General features: G+C 36.0%; 1 protein-coding gene across 9 annotated transcripts in view; it reads right to left on the bottom strand.

Moving 5' to 3' along the window:
* Positions 1-20295, bottom strand: part of RALYL (RALY RNA binding protein like) — an 822798-nt gene that overhangs the window by 255630 nt on the left and 546873 nt on the right. The window lies entirely within an intron of this gene.

The raw sequence follows: 20295 nt of genomic DNA, 5'->3' as shown, positions 1-20295 counted from the left end.
TGACTATTTCACTGCATGTTTATATATGTAAAACTTTTCCTCAGGATATTTTTTTCTGTTTTTATATGATTCAGAGAATAGGGGTATTGATCAAACAATATATTTTGCCTTTTAAAGTTAATTTCTTAGTTTCCTCATGGGATATATAAGCTTATACTTTCACTCTAGTCAATATGTATTTAATTGGTGCAAGATGGTGGAGTAGAAGGACGTGTGCTCACTTCCTCTTACAAGAGCAGCAGAATCACAACAAACTGCTGAAAAATCATCGAGAGGAAGACACTGGAACTCACCAAAAAAGACACCCACATCCAAAGACAAAGGAGAAGCTGCAGTGAGATGGTAGGAGGGGCACAATCACAATAAAATCAAATCCCATAACCACTGGGTGGGTGACTCACAAACTGGAGAACACTTATACCACATAAGTCCACCCACTGGAGTGAAGGTTCGGAGCCCCACATCAGGCTTCCCAAGCTGGGGATCTGGCAACAGGAGGAGGAATTCTCACCAAATCAGACATTGAAGGCTAGCGGGATTTGATGGCAGGACTTAGACAGGACTGGAGAAAACGGAGACTCCACTCTTTGAGGGCACACACAAAGTAGTGTGCACATCAGGATCCAGAGGGAAGGAGCAGTGACCCCATAGGAGAATGAACTAGACCTACCTGCTACTGTTGGAGGGTCTCCTGCAGAGGTGGGTGGTGGCTGTGGCTCACCACAGGGACAAGGACACTGGCAGCAGATGTTCTGGGAAGTATTCATTGGTGTGAGCCCTACTGGAATCTGCCATTAGCCCCACCAAAGAGCCTGTAGACTCCAGTGTTGGGTCGTCTCAAGCCAAACAATCAACAGGGAGGGAACTCAGCCTCACCCATTAGCAGACAAGTGGATTAAAGTTTTACTGAGCTCTGCCCACCAGAGCAACACTCAGCTCTACTGAACACCAGTCCCTCCCATCAGGAAGCTTGCACATAATGGCAGACAGCAGAAGAAAGAAGAAACATAATCCTGCAGCCTATAGAACAAAAACCACATTCACAGAAAGATAGACAAAATGAAAAAGCAGAGGACTATGTACCAGATGAAGGAACAAGATAAAACCCCAGAAAAACAACTAAATGAAGTGGAGATAGGCAACCTTCCAGAAAAAGAATTCAGAATAATGATAGTGAAGATGATCATTCAGGACCTCAGAAAAAGAATGGAGGCAAAGAACAAGAAGATGCAAGAAATGTTTAAAAAAGACATAGAAGAATTAAAGAACAAACACCAAGAATTAAAGAACAAACAAACAAAGATGAACAATACAATAACTAAAATGAAAAATACACTAGAAGGAATCAATAGCAGAATAGCTGAGGCAGAAGAAAGGACAAGTGACCTGGAAGACAGAATGATGGAATTTACTGTCATGGAAAAGAATAAAGAAAAAAGAATGAAAAGAAATGAAGACAGCCTAAGAAAGTTCTTGGACAACATTAAACACACCAACATTCACATTATACGGGTCCAAGAAGGAGAAGAGAGAGAGACAGGACATGAGAAAATATTTGAAGAGATTAGAGTCAAAAACTTCCCTAACATGTGAAAGGAAATAGCCACCCAAGTCCAGGAAGTGCAGAGAGTCCCAGGCAAGATAAACCCAAGAAGAAACACACCAAGACACATAGTAATCAAATTGGCAAGAATTAAAGACAAAGAAAAATTATTAAAAGAAACAAGGGAAAAACAACAAATAACATTCAAGGGAACTCCCATAAGGTTAACAGCTGATTTCTCAGCTGAAACTCTACAAGCCAGATGAATGTGGCACAATATATTTAAAGAACATACAACCAAGATTACTCAACATGGCAAGGATCTCATTCAGATTTGATGGAGAAATCAAAAGCTTTACAGACAAGCAAAAGCTAAGAGAATTCAGCACCAAGAAACCAGCCCTACAACAAATGATAAAGGAACTTCTCTAAGTGGGAAACACAAGAGAAGAAAAGGACTTACAAAAACAAACCCATAACAATTAAGAAAATGGTAATAGGAACATACATATCGATAATTACCTTAAATGTGAATGGATTAAATGCTTCAACCAAAAGACACAAGCTTGCTAAATGGATACAAAAACAAGACCCATATATATGCTGTCTACAAGAGACCCACTTCAGACCTAGGGACACATACAGACTGAAAGTGGGGGATGGAAAAAGATATTCCATGCAAATGAAAATCAAAAGAAAGTTGAGTAGCAAATCACATATCAGAGAAAATAGACTTTAAAGTAAAGAATGTTACAAGGAACAAGGAAGGACACTACATAATGATAGTGCTAACAGCTATAAAAGAGGAAATCGACAGTAACACAATAATAGTGGGGTACTTTAACACCTCACTTACACCAATGGACAGATGAACCAGACAGAAACTTAATAAGAAAACACAAGCTGTAAATGATACATTAAACGAGATGGACTTAACTGAGATTTAAAGGACATTCCATCCAAAAACAACAGAATACACTTTCTTCTCAAGTACACATGGAACTCTCTCCAGGATAGATGATATCTTGGGTCACAAATCAAGCCTCGGTAAATGTAAGAAAATTAAAATCATATCAAGCATCTTTTCCAACAACAATGCTATGAGATTAGAAATAAATTACAGAGAAAAAAACGTAAAAAAGTACAAACAATGGAGGCTAAACAATACGTTACTAATTAACCAAGAGATCACTGAAGAAATCAAAGAGGGAATCAAAAAATACCTAGAGCAAATTACAATGAAAACATGATGATCCAAAACCTATGGGATGCAGCAAAAGCAGTTCTAAGAGGTAAGTTTATAGCAATACAATCCTACCTGAAGAAACAAGAAAAATCACAAACAAATAATCTAACCTTACACCTAAAGGAACTAGAGAAAGAAGAACAAACAAAACTGAAAGTTAGTAGAAACAAAGAAATAAAAAATCTCAGAGCAGAAATAAATGCAATTGAAAGAAAGAAAACAACAACAAAAATCAATAAAACTAAAAGTTGGTTCTTTGAGAAGGTAAACAAGATTGATAAACCTTTAACCAGACTCACCAAGAAAAAGAGGGAGAGGACTCAAATCATAAAATTAGAAATGAAAAAGGAGAAGTTACAACAGACACTGCAGAAAAACAAAGCATCATAAGAGACTACCACAAGCAACTCTATGTTAATAAAATGGACCACCTGGAAGAAATGAACAAATTCCTAGAAAGGTATAACCTTCCATGACTGAAACAGGAAGAAACAGAAAACATGAACAGAACAATCACAAGTAATGAAATTGAAATTGTAATTAAAAATCTTCCAACAGACAAAGTCCAGGATCAGATAGATGGTTTCATGGGTGAAATCTATCAAACATTTAGAGAAGATCTAACACCCATCCTTCTCAAACTCTTCCTAAAAATTGCAGAGGAAGAAACACTCCCAAATTCATTCTAGGAGGCCACCATCACCCTGATACAAAAACCAGGCAAAGATACTACAAAAAACGAAAATTACAGGCCAATATCACTGATGAATATAGATACAAAAATCCTCAACAAAATAGTAGCAAACAGAATCCAACAACACATTAAAAGGATCATACACCATGATCAAATGGGATTTATCCCAGGGACGCAAGGATTCTTCAATATACGCAAATTAATCGTTGTGAAATACCATATAAACCAATTGAAGAATAAAAACCATATGATCATCACAATAGATACAGAAAAAGCATTGGACAAATTTCAACACCGATTTATGGTCAAAATTCTCCAAAAAGTTGCCACAGAAGCAACCTACCTCAACATAATAAAGGCCATTTATGACAAATCCTCAGCAAACATCATTCTCAATGGTGAAAAACTGAAAGCATTTCCTGTAATTTCAGGAACAAGAAAATGATGTCCACTTTCATCACTATTATTCAACATAATTTTGGAATTCTTAGTCATGGCAATCAGAGAAGAAAAAGAAATAAAAGGGGTACAACTGGACAAGAAGAAGTTAAATTGTCACTGTTTGCAGATGATATGATACTATACATAGATAATCCTAAAGATGCCACCAGAAAACTACTAGAGGTAATCAATAATTTGGTATAGCTGCAGGATACTAAATTAATGCACAGAAATCTCTTGCATTCCTATACACTAACAATGAAAAATCAGAAAGAGAAATTAAGGAAACAACCCCAACCACCACTGCAACAAAAAGAATAAAATTCTTAGGAATAAACCTACTTAAGGAGGTAAAATACCTGTATTCAGAAAACTATAAGACACTGATGAAAGAAATCAAAGATGACATAAACAGATGGAGAGATATACCATGTTCTTGGACTGGAAGAATCAAGATTGTGAAAAAGACTATATTACCCAAAGCAATCTACAGATTCAGGGTAAACCCTATCAAATTACTAATGGCATTTTTTACAGAACTAAAACAAAACATCTTAAAATTTCTATGGAGACACAAAAGACCCTGAATAGTCAAAGCAATCTTGAGGGAAAAAAACAGAGCTGGAGGAATCAGACTCACTGACTTCAGACTATACTACAAAGCTACAGTAATCATGACAATATGGTACTGACACAGCAACAGATATATAGATCAATGGAACAGTATAGAAAGCCAAGAGATAAACCCATGCACTTATGGTCAACTAATCTATGACAAAGGAGGCAAGGGTATACAATGGAAAAAAGACAGTCTCTTCAATAAGTTGTGCTGGGAAAACTGACAGCTACATGTAAAAGAATGAAATTAAAACACTCCCTATCACCACACACAAAAATAACCTCAAAATGAATTAAAGACCTAAATGTAAGACTGGACAGTATAAAACTCTTAGAGGAAAACATAGGAAGAACACTTTGACATAAATCACAGCAAGGTCTTTTTTGGTCCACCTCCTAGCATAATGGATATAAAAACAAAAATAAACAAATGGGACCTAATGAAACCTAAAAGCTTTTGTACAGCAAAGGAAACTGCAAACAAGACAAAAAGACAACACTCAGAATGGGAGAAAATATTTGCAAACAAATCACCCAACAAAGGATTAAACTCCAAAATATATAAACAACTCATGCAGCACAATATTAAAAAAAAAGTCAAACCAACCAAAAACTGGGCAGAAGACCTAAATAGACATTCACCCAAAGAAGACATGCAGATGGCCAAGAAGCACATGAAAAGCTGCTCAACATCACTAATTATTAGAGAAATGCAAATCAATACTACAGTGAGGTATCACTTCACACCAGTTAGAATGGGCATCATCAGAAAATCTACAAACAACAAATGCTGGAGAGGGTGTGGAGAAAAGGGAACCTTCTTGCATTGTTGGTGAGTATGTAAATTGATACAGCCATTATGGAGAACAGTATGGAGGTTCCTTAAAAAACTAAAAATAGAACTACCATATGACCCAGCAATCCCACTACTGGACATATACCCAGAGAAAACCATAATTCAAAAAGGCACATGCACCCCAATGTTCATAGCAGCACTATTTACAATAGGCAGGTCATGGAAGCAACCTAAGTGCCCATCGATAGATGAATGGATAAAGGAGATATGGTACATATATACAATGGAATATTACTCAACCATAAGAAGGAACATAATTGGGTCATTTGTAGAGACGTGGATAGACCTAGAGACTGTCATACAGAGTGAAATTAGAAATAGAAAAACAAATATCGTACATTAACCCATACATGTGGAATCTAGAAAAATGCTACAGATGAACCTGTTTGCAGGGCAGAAGTAGACACAGATGTAGAGAACAAATGTATGGACACCAAGTGGGGGAAAGCGTGGTGGGGAGGGGTGGTGGTGGTGGTGGGATGAATTGGGAGATAGGGATTGACATATATACACTAATATGTATAACATGGAAAACTAATAAGAACCTGCTTTATAAAATAAATAAATAAAATTAAAAATAAATAAACAACAAGTACTAATTATAGCACAGGGAATTTTATATTCAATACCTTTTAATAACCTATAGTGAAGAAGCATATGAAAAAGTATATATATATGTGTGTTTGTGTGTGTATATATATGCATAACTACTTTGATCATACCTGAAACTTTGAAAGTCAACTATATTTCAAAAATATATTTTTTAAAAATAGTGTGGTCTGTCAAGTGGCCATTCCTGTCCACCCTAGTTCTGAGGATGATATTAAAAGGTAGATTTGGCAAGAATATTAATTAAGAAATCCATATGAAGTTCACACATTCTTAGGCCAGCTGGCTCCTGTTCACCAAATTAAAGGCTTATGAAAGGTCAGTAAAAGATGGGAAAAAGTTTTAAAAAAATATTTTAATTTAACTTTTTCTGTTCAATTTCCTAGAGATTAGATATCAAAATTATTAATAACATTTTGAAAGTGCAATGAAAATCAGAAGTGCTATGGATTACTATATTATTACTTTTACATGTTCGATTATTGCTCTATTACATAAATTACATTAGAGATAACAAAATAAGTAAAACAGCACTTGGAATATGGTAAGAATTCAATAAATGTCAAATGTTATTTTTATCATTTCTGGTATTATTATTAATTCATTTACAGCTGTTGCATTTTCCATTTGGATAAAAGCAAAGGTCTAATGATAAAATCATGTAAAATTAGAAAGCAAATTTTTATAATAAACATTTTAAATTTGGTGTAAGGTAGGCAATTTCTAAAGTTTCAATAATCTTTGAAGCCCAGTTGGATGTGTCACTTGCCAAGAAAATGTCATCTTAATTAATCTATGTTGACAAGGCTGAATACACTTTCTTTCTTTTTGGAAAGTTTCACTTTACATATTATAAGGAACAACAATGAATGCATTCTTTCACTTAAGTCTATTCTTTTAGTATATCAAATACTCATCATTAGCTTAGCTATAAAGGTCCTTGACTTAGTGTCAACTGGTATTGGTGTGATGACTTTTAGCTACCTGTCCCTCACCTTTTTTTGGCCAAATTCTGTCATAGCTGGTATTTACATTTAACGATGTGAAACTGCCATTTTTGACTTACAAAATTGACAATTTAATATGGCTCAACCAAATACATAGACTGTCCAAAAGACATAATTACACTAGATTATGGTTTTTAAGAAGTTGTTTCTAAGTGGAACAAAGACTACTTCCTATACTTTCCCACTATCCATCAATAGTGGTCATTGATTTTGAATGGTCATCTTTTCTTACAGTCATGTAAAAATCCCTGAATTCATGACAATATCTTAAAAGGATGTATTGATATCTACTTTAATACCAACCTTCTTTTGCTAAGAGCCTAGTTGCCACACGTGTATCTTTTGTGCTCAGTAAATACAAATCTACAGCATAATTTCTAACTGTAACATTCTTTGAGAGTTAAATGCCATTTTGCAGAGAACATTTACCTGTACAACTGACAGAGTAAATGTCAAGGTTTTTATGCAGGTCTAGATACAAATACAGTACAGATTCTTAGACAAGAGAAACTAAGAGAGCAGATGATGTATGATAGCCACATTGTTTTCTGAATGTAGACAGGTTAAAGGAAAATGTACAAATGCTCACCAAAGTAACCTTTGCCTTTGTGGAGCATTAATATGTAGAAAAACACATGGGGAAGTTGAGGAAGATGGCGGAAGAGTAAGACGTGGAGATCACCTTCCTCCCCACAGATACATCAGAAATACATCTACACATGGAACTGCTCCTATAGAACACCCACTGAATGCTGGCAGAAGAACTCAGACCTCCCAAAAGGCAAGAATCTCCCCCACGTACCTGGGTAGGGCAAAAGAAAAAAGAAAAAACAGAGACAAAAGAATAGGGACGGGACCTGCACCAGTGGGAGGGAGCTGTGATGTCAGAAAGGTTTCCACACACAAGGAAGCCCCTTCACAGGCAGAGACTGCGGGTGGCGGAGCGGGGAGCTTCGAAATCAGAGGAGAGGGCAGCCACAGGGGTGCGGAGGGCAAAGCGGAGAGATTCCTGCAGAAAGGATCGGTGCCAACCAGCACTCACCAGCCCAAGAGGCTTGTCTGCTCACCCGCTGGGACGGGCGGGGGCTGGGAGCTGAGGCTTGGGCTTCGGTCGGATCGCAGGGAGAGGACCGTCTGCATGAACACAGCCTGAAGGGGCTAGTGCACCATGGCTAGCTGGGAGGGAGTCCAGGAAAAAGTCTGGACCTGTGGAAGAGGCAAGAGACTTTTTATTCCCTCTGTTTCCTGGTGCGCGAGTAGAGGGGATTAAGAGCGCTGTTTAAATGTGCTCCAGAGACCGGCGCAAGCCGTGGCTAACAGTGTGGACCCCAGAGACGGGCATGAGACGATAAGGCTGCTGCTGCCACCAAGAAGCCTGTGTGCAAGCACAGGTCACTATCCACGCCTCCCCTCCCGGGAGTCTGTGCAGCCCGCCACTGCCAGGGTTCCATGATCCAGGGACAACTTCCCTAGGAGAACACACGGCACACCTCAGCCTGGTGCAATTTCACGCCAGCCTCTGCTGCTGCAGGCTTGCCCTGCATCCGTGCCCCTCACCCCCAGGCCTGAGTGATCCAGAGTTACTGAATCAGCTGCTCCTTTAACCCTGTCATGTCTGAACGAAGAACAGACGCCCAAAGGTGACCTACACACAGAGACAGGGCCATATCCAAAGCTGAACCCCGGGAGCTGTGAGAACAAAGAAGAGAAAGGGAAATCACTCCCAGCAGCCTCAGGAGCAGCAGATTAAATCTCCACAATCAACTTGATGTACCCTGCATCTGTGGAATACCTGAATACATAACGAATCATCCCAAATTGAGGAGGTGGACTTTGGGAGCAAGATATATTATTTTTCCCCTTTTCCTCTTTCTGTGAGTGTGTATGTATGCTTCTGTGTGAGATTTTGTCTGTATAGCTTTGCTTTCACCATTTGTCCTAGGGCTCTGTCCATCCATTTTTTTGTTTTGTTTTGTTTTTGTTTCTTTTTTTACTTAATTTTTTTTAAAATCTTAATAATTATATTTTATTTTAATAACTTTATTTTATCTTTATTTTATCCTCTTTCTTTCTTTTTATTTTTTCTCCCTTTTATTCTGAGCCGTGTGGATGAAAGGCTCTTGGTGCTCCAGCCAGGAGTCAATGCTGTGCCTCTGAGGTGGGAGAGCCAACTTCAGGACACTGGTCCACAAGACACCACCCAACTCCACATAATATCAAACTGCGAAAATCTCCCAGGATCTCCATCTCAACACCAAGACCCAGCTTCACTCGATGACTAGCAAGCTACAGTGCTGGACACCCAATGTCAAACAACTAGCAAGACAGGAACACAACACCACCCATTGGCAGGGAGGCTGCCTAAAATCATAATAAGGCCACAGACACCCCAAAACACACCACCAGACATGGTCCTACCCACCAGAAGACAAGATCCAGCCTCATCCACCAGAACACAGGCATTAGTCCCCTCCACCAGGAAGCCTACACAACCCACTGAACCAACCTTAGCCACTGGAGAAAGACACCAAAAGCAGCCTGCAAAAAGGGGACCCCAAACACAGTAAGATAAGCAAAATGAGAAGACAGAAAAACACACAGCATATGAAAGAGCAAGGTAAAAACCCACCAGACCTAACAAATGAAGATGATATAGGCAGTCTACCTGAAAAAGAATTCTGAATAAGGATAGTAAAGAAGATCCCAAATCTTGTAAATAGAATAGAGAAAATGCAAGAAATATTTAACAGGGACCTAGAAGAACTAAAGAGGAAACAAGCAACGATGAACAACACAGTAAATGAAATTAAAAATACTCTAGAAGGGATCAATAGCAGAATAACTGAGGTAGAAGAACGGATAAGTGACCTGGAAGATTAAATAGTGAAAATAACTATTGCAGAGCAGAATAAAGAAAAAAGAATGAAAAGAAATGAGGATAGTCTCAGAGACCTCTGGGACAACATTAAATGCACCAACATTCAAATTATAGGGGCCAAAGAAGAAAAGATAAAGAAAGATACTGAAAAAATATTTGAATAGATTATAGTTGAAAACTTCCCTCATATAGGAAAGGAAATAGTTAACTAAGTCCAGGAAGCACAGAGAGTCCCATACAGGATAAATCCAAGGAGAAACACGTCAAGACACATATTAATCAAACTATCAGAAATTAAATACAACAAAACCATTTTAAAAGCAGCAAGAGAAAAACAACAAATAACACACAAGGGAATCCCCATAAGGTTAACAGCTGATCTTTCAGCAGAAATTCTGCAAGTCAGAAGGGATTGGCAGGACATATTTAAAGTGATGAAGGAGAAAAAACTACAACCAAGATTACTCTACTCAGCAAGGATCTCATTCAGATTTGATGGAGAAATTAAAACCTTTTCAGAGAAGCAAAAGCTACGAGAATTCAGCACCACCAAACGAGCTTTACAACAAATGCTAAAGGAATTCTCTAGGCAAGAAACACAAGAGAAGGAAAAGACCTACAATAACAAACCCAAAACAATTAAGAAAATGGGAATAGGAACATACATTTTGAAAATTACCTTAAATGTAAATGGATTAAATGCTCCCACCAAAAGACACAGACTGGCTGAATGGATACAAAAACAAGACCCATATATATGCTGTCTACAAGGGAGCCATTTCAGGCCTAGGGACACATACCGACTGAAAGTGAGGGGAAGGAAAAAGATATGCCATGCAAATGGAAATCAAAAGAAAACTGGAGTAGCAATTCTAATATCAGACAAAATAGACTTTAAAATAAAGACTATTACAAGAGACAAAGAAGGACACTACATAATGATCAAGGGATCAATCCAAGAAGAAGATATAACAATTGTAAATACTTATGCACCCAACATAGGAGCACCTCAATACATAAGGCAAATACTAACAGCAGTAAAAGGGGAAATCTACAGTAACATGACCATAGTAGGGAACTTTAACACCCCACTTTCATCAATGGACAGATCATCCAAAATGAAAATAAATAAGGAAACACAAACTTTAAATGATGTATTAAACAAGATGGACTTAATTGATACTTATAGGACACTCCATCCAAAAACAACAGAACACACATTTTTCTCAAATGCTCATGAAACATTCTCCAGGATAGATCATATCTTGGATCACAAATCAAGCCTTGGTAAATTTAAGAAAATTGAAATCGTATCAAGTATCTTATGCAACCACAATGCTTTGAGACTAGATATCAATTACAGGAAAAGATATGTAAAAAACACAAACACATGGAGGCTAAACAATACACTACTTAATAACCAACTGATCACTGAAGTAATCAAAGAGAAAATCAAAATATACCTAGAAACAAATGACAATGGAGACACGACGACCCAAAACCTATGGAATGCAGCAAAAGCAGTTCTAAGAGGGAATATTTTAGCAATAAAATCCTACCTTAAGAAACAAGAAACATCTCAAATAAACAACCTAACCTTGCACCTAAAGCAATTAGAGAAAGAACAAAAAACCACAAAGTTAGCAAAAGGAAAGAAATCATAAATATCAGATCAGAAATAAATTTAAAATAAATGAAGGAAATGACACCAAAGATCAATAAAACTACAAGCTGGTTCTTTGAGAAGATAAACAAAATTGATAAACCATTAGCCAGACTCATCAAGAAAAAAAGGGAGAAGACTCAAATCAATAGAATTAGAAATGAAAAAGGAGAAGTAACAACTGACACTGCAGAAATACAAAGGATCATGAGAGATTACTACAAGCAACTCTATGCCAATAAAATGGACAACATTGAAGAAATGGACAAATTCTTAGAAATGCACAACCTGCAAATACTGAACCAGGAAGAAATAGAAAAATACGAAAAGACCAATCACAAGCACTGAAATTGAAACTGTGATTAAAAATTTTCCTACAAAAATAGCCCAGGACCAGATGGCTTCACAGGTGAATTCTATCAAACATTTAAAGAAGAGATAACATCTATCCTTCTCAAACTCTTCCAGAATATAGCAGAGGGAGGAACACTCCTACACTCATTCTACAAGGCCACCATCACCCTGATAACGAAACCAAACAAAGATGTCACAAAGAAAGAAAACTACAGGCCAATATCACTGATGAACATAGATGCAAAAATCCTCAACAAAATACTAGCAAACAGAATCCAAAAGCATTTTAAAGGGATCATACACCATGATCAAGTGGGATTTATTCCAGGAATTCAAGGATACTTCAATATACAGAAATCAATCAACGTGATACAACCTATTAACAAATTGAAGGAGAGAAACCATATAATCATCTCAATAGATGCAGAGAAAGCTTTCAACAAAATTCAACATATATTTATGATAAAAACCCTGCAGAAAGTAGGCATAGAGGGAACTTTCCTCAACATAATAAAGGCCATATATGACAAACCCACAGCCAACATCATCCTCAATGGTGAAAAACTGAAACCATTTCCACTAAGATCAGGAACAAGACAAGGTTGCCCACTCTCCCCACTATTATTCAACATAGTTTTGGAAGTTTTTGCCACAGCAATCAGAGATGAAAAATAAATAAAAGGAATTGAAATCGGAAAAGAAGAAGTAAAGCTGTCACTGTTTGCAGATGACATGATACTATACATAGAGAATCCAAAGATGCTACCAGAAAACTTCTAGAGCTAATCAGTGAATTTGGTAAAGTAGAAGGATACAAAATTAATGCACAGAAATCTCTGGCATTCCTATACACTAATGATGAAAAATAGGAACGTGAAATTAAGAAAACACTCCCATTTACCATTGCAACAAAAAGAATAAAATATCTAGGAATAAACCTACCTAAGGAGACAAAAGACTTGTATGCAGAAAATTATAAGACACTGATGAAATAAAGTAAAGGTGATACAAATAGATGGAGAGATATACCATGTTCTTGGATTGGAAGAATCAACATTGTGAAAATGACTCTACTACCCAAAGCAATCTACAGATTCAATGCAATACCTATCAAATTACCAATGGCATTTTTCACAGAAATAGAACAAAAAATTTCAAAATTTGTATGGAAACACATAAGACCCCAAATAGCAAAAGCAATCTTGAGAACGAAAAATGGAGGTGGAGGAATCAGACTCCCTGACTTCAGAGTATACTACAAAGCTACAGTAATCAAGACAGTATGGTACTGGCACAAAAACAGAAATGTAGATCAATGGAACAGGATAGAAAGCCCAGAGATAAACCCACGCACATACGATCAACTTATCTTTGATAAAGGAGGCAAGAATATACAGTGGAGAAAAGACAGCCTCTTCAATAAGTGGTGCTGGGAAAACTGGACAGGTACATGTAAAAGTATGAAATTAGAACACTCCCTAACACCATATACAAAAATAAGCTCAAAATGGATTAAAGACCTCAATGTAAGGCCGGACACTCTCAAACTCTCAGAAGAAAACTTAGGCAGCACACTATATGACATAAATCACAGCAAGATCCTTTTTGACCCACCTTCTAGAGAAATGGAAATAAAAACAGAAATAAACAAATGGGACCTAATGAATCTTAAAAGATTTTGCACAGCAAAAGAAGCCATAAACAAGACCAAGAGACAACACTCAGAATGGGAGAAAATATTTGCAAATGAAGCAACTGACAAAGGATTAATCTCCAAGATTTACAAGCAGCTCATGCAACTCAATAACAAAAAATCAAAAAACCCAAACCAAAAATGGGCAGAAGACCTAAATAGACATTTCTCCAAAGAAGATATACAGATTGCCAACAAACACATGAAAGAATGCTCAACACCATTAATCATTAGAGAAATGCAAATCAAAACTACAATGAGATATCACCTCACACCAGTCAGAATGGCCATAATCCAAAAATCTAGAAACAATAAATGCTGGAGAGGGTGTATAGAAAAGGGAGCACTCTTTCACTGTTAGTGAGAATGTAAATTGATACAGCCACTATGGAGAACAGTATGGAGGTTCCTTAGAAAACTAAAAATAGAATTATCATACCACTCAGCAACCTCACTACTGGGCATATAACCTGAGCAAACCATAATTCAAAAAGAGTCATGGACCAAAATGTTCATTGCAGCTCTATTTACAATAGCCTGGACATGGAAGCAACCTAAGTGTTCATAATCAGATGAATAGATTAACAAGATGTGGCACATATATACAATGGAATATTACTCAGCCAGAAAAAGAAATGAAATTGAGATATTTGTAGTGAAGTGAATGGACCTAGAGTCTGTCACACAGAGTGAAGTAAGTCAGAAAGAGAAAAACAAATACCATATGCTAACACATATATATGGAATCTAAGAAAAAAAAATGGTCATGAAGAACTTAGGGGTAAGATGGGAATAAAGACACAGACCTCTTAGAGAATGGACTTGAGGACATGGGGAGGCAGAAGGGTAAGCTGTGACATAGTGAGAGAGTGGCATGGACATATATATACTACCAAATGTAAAGTAGATAGCTAGTGGGAAGCAGCCGCATAGCACAGGGAGATCAGCTCAGTGCTTTGTGACCACCTAGAGGGGTGAGATAGGGAGGGTGGGAGGGAGGGAGACTCAAGAGGGAAGAGATATGGAAACATATGTATATGTATAACTGAATCACTTTGTTATAAAACAGAAACTAACACACCGTTGTAAAACAATTATACTCCAATAAAAACGTTTAAAAAAAAAAGAAAAAAAGAAAAATACATGGAGGAGAGGTAGAGAGAGAGAGAGAGAGAGAGAAATGAATAAGTATTCCCACAGGCAGAATCAGTTGTAGGCTGGAGCCTGTAAAAGTAAAGTAAATGATTAAGGATGCTGGGCTGACTGATATGTATTTCCATATAAGGTCAATTTGTATCAAGGGTGTTATCAGTCAGCCTGTACATCTCTGCTCCCAAACTGACAACTATGGTCCCATTATGCTCAATCAGACCATCCTGATTCTATCCATGAAGACATGATTTCATGAAGGAATATATAATGTAACAAATTATCAATCCATACCTGTTATAGTATTCATATAAAGAACTTGAGAGAAAAAATGACTGGAGAAATTGCAGATCTCAGAGCAGAATTCCCAACAAGCATCAATAACAGAGAAATCAGGGATTGAATTTAATAGTGTCCTCCAGGAAGGACAGCAGTCTGTGTCTTTCTGTCCATTCCTTAAGAAGTCTTATAACAATTCTATAAAACTATAAATTTATTTTTTTCTCATTGTAAGATTTTTAAAGAGAGACAGAATCTTAAAATATCAAAAATACAAGGATATTCATAAGATGGTAAATCAGAAAATATTCTTGTTCGAATAATATCTTTCTGACCTCTGGATGACTGCTGTTTGATTGTCTTGCAGTTAATGATTGAATGCCTTGCCTACTACAAAGTGTAATGAATTTTATGCATTCTTACAATTGTCATTTAAAAAAAATTGCATGAGTCACTTAAAAGTGTGGATAGTGTTTCTTAAAAGTTAATAAATACATTTTATATCTCAATTGAGTTATACATAAAATATACGATTCCACTTAATTCTATTGGCTTGGCCAAAAAGTTCGTTCGGGTTTTTCCATAACGTCTTATGGAAAAACCAGAAAGAACGTTTTGGCCTACTCAATATGTTTTACTCTATCCGTCCAATGCTCCTGATGCTTTTTCTTTCCAATTCTCTCTCTTTTTTTTAATTGAAGTATATTTCATTTACAATGGTGTGTTTGTTTCAGGTATACAGCAAAGTGATTCAGTTATACATATATACACATTTATTATTTTTCAGATTATTTTCCATTATAGGTTATTACAAGATATTGAATATAGTTCCCTGTGCTATACAGTAGGCCCTTGTTGTTTATCTATTTTATATATAGTAGTGTGTATCTGTTAATACCAATCTCACATCTTTTCATTAATTCAACATTGCCTACTTTGTGGTCCTCCAATATCCCAATTACCCCAGGGACTCTGCACATGCCGTTTCTGCCTGAACTATCCAGGAAGCAGAGTTTGCTCCTTCATTTCCTTTGGATGTCTGATCAACTGTCACCTTAATCACCTTGGTTTTTCCTGACTGACTACCCTATAGAAAATAATAATTTTCTACCTCACCTTCCAAAAGTCCCTTTCCCTTTTTTGCTCTATTCTTTTCCATAGTACTTAGCATCACATGGAGTAATATATAGTTATTTGTGTGTCATCTTCCCTTCTCCAATAGAATTTTGTTTTGTTCATTGCTACAGCCATAGCACTAGAGCAGTGTCTGAAGGTAATATAACAGGTGATCAATAAATATTTATTTAATGATTAAGCATTATTAGTCTGTGATGGATTGTTATGGGCGAAGCATTTCTTTATGCTCTGAGAATGCTTCAAGAAAGAATAAAAGGTACCTCACATAAAAAAAAAATCTTAGTGGAATAAACAATTTTCAATGTATATGACAGAATATAGAAAGTGTAAATAAAATTACAATTTATCCTCCGAAAAAAAGAACAAAAAGATATGTTTGACTTGGAAACTGGGGGAACCTTTAAGAAGGAGATGACATTTGAGTGACACCTCTACCAGAGATGATTTCTATACATGAAGATGCAAGTGAAGGCCACCCATCAACAGGAAGATGTATGGGCAAAGACATGGAGATGAGAGAGTATGAATGTTTGGGATAATGAAGTAGCCCAATAAAGGCTAGAACATAGTATCAGGAAGGAAATATGCAGTGAGTGACAATGATATAAATGTCTGTGTTACAAGGTCGTGGTTGTATTTCATTTTCTAGTTCAGCAATTCCCAATATTTGAGAATATGAGAACACCTTTTTTAAACATTGAAACACAATGAGATCCCTGTGTGATACAGTTGTTAAAAATAAAATATAAAACATATGACATTAAAAGCTATTAAAATTTACTATGACCTTTTAAATATATTAGTTTTCATTAGAACCAAAAAATAGTATATGGGTATATAGGTATGTGTACATGATATACATATGGGGGATGTATGTATTTTTTCATCATTGTACAGGCAGTGATTAATATTCATATGGATTCTAGGACCTCTTACAGTAAATCCATGGTCACATGGATCTGAAGCACATGAGCCCGGAGCCACAGTTTAGGCAATGAGAACTTGTCACACGTCTTCGAGTAGGAGTCTTACTTGATGAGGCCTATGTTGTGAAAGCACTGAGGGTTAGAGATGGAAGACACCTTAGAAAACGTCTTCTCTGCACTGTCTGCTGAAGGTATAGAAGAAGAAATTGCAACCCACAGAGATAACAGACCTTGGATGAGATTACAAGCAGAGAACTGTGACTAGTATTCAGATTTCTGAAGTGATCTCATCACATATTTCCATAATAAGATAGATAAAATCACCCAAACATATCATTAGCAATCAAAAATGAATATCTGTTCCTAGTTAGTAATAAGATAAAACGTTACATACCTAAAATTAGATATACACAGTTTTCTCTGCTGTGGTACAAGGATTGTAGTATTTTTCAAATTCTCTATCTAATATCACATGGCTCCTACTCTAGTTTTTCTCTTAAGTCTGTATTTCAAAACATATTCATCTTTAAGAATTTATCTCCATGTCTCTTTTAAAAACAAAAAATTGTTTTCTCAAGGTCATCTGGAATTTCAGCAAAGGAGATTACAGGTGTACCTTGTTTTATAAAGATTTTTGAAAATTAAACATAAGCTGCACACTTCAATAAATAGATTGATTCAATATGTATAAAAATTCAGTATTTAAATGTTAACAGAAAAATTTATACTGGTGATGATTTCCACCCCAACCTAATTTGTAAAAATAGGCTTACATATATTAGAGTTCCTTAAAGTGGTTTCTACCTGCCTGGCTCTGGTGAAATCAACATATGACACGTGGAAACATTTTTTATTACCACTCGACCAATTCTGTATCTAACTGAAAGTCCCTATGCAGTTATGCATAGGTAAGATCTGCTATCTTAATGAACATTGAAGCGATTTCTTTTCTATAACAATTGCTCCATCAAAAGCAAGGAAAAGGGTACTCTTCCCTTTCTCTCCTTCTCCTCTACAGGGAATTATACATAACTAATCTAGACATGAGTGAGGAATGGATTTCAAAATCTCCCAGGAATTTCCAAAGACTTAGTGACATTTACACTTTAAAATGTCTTTTACAGGTATCTTTGCTCTCCTGCTTCTTTTCAAATCCCTGGCATAATCATATGCACCTTTCCTATTCCTCCTTTCGGAGCCTCTAAAAGAAAGTTGCATTATTTTTACAAAAGGACATTATATTAAATTTTTAGGGAATGAGAACATTAGAAAGTTTATTTATGTACTTTTCCAGTTTAAAAAAAAATCATAAGAACATTTTCCTTCTTTCCCACATTGAAATTTGTTAAGTGTGCAATTATTGCTTTAATTGGATTACAATTACCTCTATGTTAGTTTATGCTTTTTACATGATCAAAAACACATAAAAGATATGACTGAAAATGGAAATGCACTGTATTTTGGTGATGGGATAATTCAGATATTTTTATATATCCATTAGATAGCAAACAATTGTATTACATTCTGCTTTTGCAAATATTGTTAGTATAAGAAAGAAATTCATTTAAGGATTCTATTTGCTTTTATTGCTAAGCTTTCTATGTACGTTAACTTTATTATATTCTTGCTGTCCAATATTTTATATGATTAGAATATAGAAACAGTTAATGCAATGTAATACAGCTAACTGATACAATTAAATGTAAGTAACACATTAGTTTTTTTTTAAACTAAATCATTCAGTACACCCTACTGTGTTCATCCTGTATAATTATACATCTTCTGACTTGTCTCATGTAATTCACAATTTCTTCCTGCTGCTTAATCGCAGACTTCAGCAAGCACATTTTAGGGGAAGAAACTCAGTAAAATTTTTCTGAGAATCTTTTATTTGTCATGTGTATTAAGGCAATGATTACTCCCATGGAAAAAAATGAGGGGGTGTACAAAAGATACAGGAGTAAAAGTGCAAGATGGTTTTCAAGTACATGCATAATTTAGATTCATTCTTGTGGGAGGAAATCACAAGGGAATTAATCAGCAATATATTTGTAGATTTTATACCAATCATTTTTATAAGAAAAAAGTAGCAATTATTATATGTTGTTTCTCAATCACAAGAAAGAAATGGCATCAAAAGGCAATCAGGCATAGAAAATCAAACTGGCAGTCCTGTCCCTCAGAGCTTTCTGTGATGCATAAAACTTCTTGGAACAAGAGAAATATTAGTGTTCTGGTCTTCAGTGAAAAATTGACCAAAATGAGATCATTCTCAAAAAAGAAAATCACATGTCTATCATATTTTGGCCTTTTGATGGAGTAATTGTTGCTGATAGTCTTGCTATGTTTTAAAATATTTGATAATATCTAAAGACATCATAGGAATAATGAAAAAGTGCAAACTTTGACTATAGAACAAGTTGTAGTTACCTGTCTAAGATGGCAAATAGAGTCAGTGACAGGACACACCGGGCTAAATATGGTAATAATTACTTTAGGCAATGGAAAAGATAAAGTGATAACGAGTTGGGCTTACTGGAGAGAGATGTGATTGGAAAGCTTTCCATGACAGGCATATTGCTTTACCATAAAACACAGTTTTATTATAAGACTCTTTGATTTTTAGCTAAATCCTAATGGCTTTCAGTTCCTAATCATCTTTGTTCTGGACTTTAGGCCAGGGTGATTTTGCTGCTCCTTTTCAGTCAGAACCAGTCCCTTTAGGTTAGATTACAGATGATTCCTTTTAACCCTTTAAAATGATGCCTGTAGTGAAGTATGACAAATATGCTCTGGTCCAAGAAGTTTGGCAATGAATATCTCGTTAAATATTCAGCTTGTCATTCACAATTAACTCTCTCCCCTTCATTCAGAACTGTTTTATTTCCACTGAGAGTTATGATTGAAATTGGATGAATAAATATAAATTGTTGTTTTTTTTAAAAAAAAAAAGGAGAGAGAGAGGGAGAGAGAGAGAACTATCCAGTTATCATGCCTGTGTGAAGGATGCTGAGCTAGACTGAAATTGCATTTGATCTGTTTCTCTGTTAATTTTGTAAACCTTTCCAAAGGTTTCCATAGTAACAAGTGAATTAGCCCCTTTCCCCCCAACATCTTTCAAGCATGTAACAGGGATAAAGGTTAGGGTGAAAAAAGCTACAATATCTTTTCTACTCCCAGGATATATCTGAAGTCATGATTA

Source organism: Globicephala melas, chromosome 17 (assembly GCF_963455315.2).
Source record: "Globicephala melas chromosome 17, mGloMel1.2, whole genome shotgun sequence".
Lineage (NCBI taxonomy): Eukaryota > Metazoa > Chordata > Mammalia > Artiodactyla > Delphinidae > Globicephala > Globicephala melas.
This window is presented reverse-complemented; position numbering and strand designations above follow the sequence as displayed.